The following is a 2,500-nucleotide window of genomic DNA, read 5'->3' as shown; positions in this document are numbered from 1 at the left end:
AAGCATGGAAATTGTTGATGAAGTTCCCGGTATCTCCCTTTTGATATTCTCCTGTGTGTGTTAAATGCAGCTGCGCGTTTAGACTTCTTGTAATTGCTAAGTCTGTTGCCACTGTGTTGCACTCGAGATGATGGGAGTTCTGCACTTGATTTTTCTACAAGGTTCATGGCGACGACACGCGTGAGAGTCGATGAGGTCCAGCAAGTCACTGAGATGCAGTGTGGAGTTAAGAGATACTCTTCATGTCGCCACTAGGACAACGGCGAAGGTGCGCAGCTCGGAAAGGTTGTGGCTGTGTATGAAGTCCCAGGGAGATGGTGTCATCTTCCCAGGCAGCCCCCACACTTCAAATGCCCGTAGCGATGCCTCAGGTTACAGAGATGAAGGGCTAGAGTGAGGTGTCTACTGCAACAGTTGACGTAGCATTGGCAGGTGTCATCGTAGTTGAAGTGTTGCTGGCTGTAGAAGTTTCTGGAACGATAGGTGCAGTGGTAAGTGGCATGGTTGTAGGAACAGGTGTAGAGGCTAGTAGATGTAAGGATACAACCTGTGGAATTAAAAATGATCGTGGGGTTGCAGGAATTAAGGAAATGGGCTGTGTAGGCTGAAGCTTATCAATAAGTTGGAAAATGCTTCACGTTGCATTTGTTCCTTTTCTCTTTGTTCTTCTCTCTCCAGTTTTGCTTCATTCTGTTTTTCTTGCACTTGTTCTCTTTGTTTTTACCCCCTCTGTTCTTGCTTCTTCTTGCTGCGCGAGATATTCTAATAACTCGTGGGAAGGTAACGGGTGCTGGATTTTGTCCGTTTTCTTACCTATTGCCTGGTTTTAGGGTAACAAAAACCACTTGTGTTACCCCCGTAAAAAAACACGTTTTCTTCGAAATGGGAAGGTCGTGAAACGCAACTTAGATTCCCATAGAAAACGGGTACAGAAAGTCTTAAACACTGCACGATGCACCGGTTACTATTAAAATGGTTGATTTTACTGAAGCACTGACTTTATCTGTATCCACTTGAAGCTACAACTCTTCTGAGCAATGTATTGTGTGTAGATGTAGCAGTTGTAGGTTCTAAACACAGCCAATAAGAGGAATAATCTTCCTTTATTATTGAAGCAGGACAAAGGACGTGTATTGTTGCCAACGTTATTCATGTGATTAATAGACAATTGTGGGAATAACGCTTTCTAGTGCGATAATTGTACATGAAATATAAACTACTAAATATGTCTAGATAACCCCCTGCCCCCCTCTCTCTCTCTTTCTCGACCTTTCTATTCTCTCCCTCTCACCTCCCCCCTTTCCCTCTCCCTCGCCCTCTCTATCTCTTTTTCTCTCTATCTCACGGAAATGGAAAACAAATAAAGAGGAATATGATTGTAATGGATAGACTACATAAACATTCTTGGTACAATCATTACCATTAGTACTATTATTGTTCTTAGAATTATCCTTATCATCATAATGCTTGCCATATTGATCGTTAATATTATAGTTATCTTTTATAGGAAACCTCATTTTCACCATTGTTATTGTTATTGCTTTTATTATTTTTATTATTACTATTACTATTATTGTTACTATTATCATCTTCATTATTACCACTTTCATAATCATTATATGATCGTCAACATTATCATTATGATTATTATTTTCACCACAATGTTTATCATCATTATCATCATGATATCCATCGTTATTATCACCAATGTCATTCCTATCATCATCATGATATTCATCGTAATAATCACCAATGTTATTCCTATCATCATCATCATCATCATCATCATCATCATCATCATCACCATCGGATCCTCCTATCACGATCACACCCGCAATGCAACAAACCAAACACACATATGCCTCGGCGATGCCTACCCTCTCCCGAGCCCAGCATCACGTAGTTCAGATGACAGTGGCATATGCACGACAGGTGGCCCAGAAATGACCGTCAACCACCACGCACCTGTTCCCACACCTGGCGTTTCACAGTCTCTAGAACATTCCTTCCAGCCGCCCGGGGTCTGGCCGCTGAATACAAAGCCACTATGATAAGAGGTACCGGTATGTTGCTTATATGAAGGTTCACCCCTCATGGTATGTGTGTGTGTTTGAGCGTGGTATGAGGCAGGCTGTTTATAAAGGGTGGAGATGTTTATGTTTTTGGGGGCGTCATGGGAAGTGTTAATGGTTGTTAGGTGGTTTATTATGAAAGGTGTAATGATGATGAAAAGTGTTGGTGATATAAAAATGGTATTTATGTTGTTAATGATGATAATGATGAAAATATTGGTAAAGTAGCTTTCAAAACGATCAATGATGATAGAAAAGATGAAAAGAATGAGATTATTAATAGTGATGAAACAGAAAATGCATAATATTGTCAACAATAACAAACATGATAACCATTATTAGAAGAAAAAATATAACAAGAACAACAATGAGAACAAGAATAAAAATAACAAAAGTAACAGCATTGTCATCATCATTCTCATTATTTT

The sequence above is a fragment of the Penaeus japonicus genome, unplaced genomic scaffold (assembly GCF_977035675.1).
Source record: "Penaeus japonicus unplaced genomic scaffold, GWHDUDI00000001_assembly GWHDUDI00000033, whole genome shotgun sequence".
In the NCBI taxonomy this organism is placed as follows: Eukaryota; Metazoa; Arthropoda; class Malacostraca; order Decapoda; family Penaeidae; genus Penaeus; species Penaeus japonicus.
The sequence above is the reverse complement of the archived record's forward strand: the minus strand, read 5'-3'. Positions refer to the sequence as shown.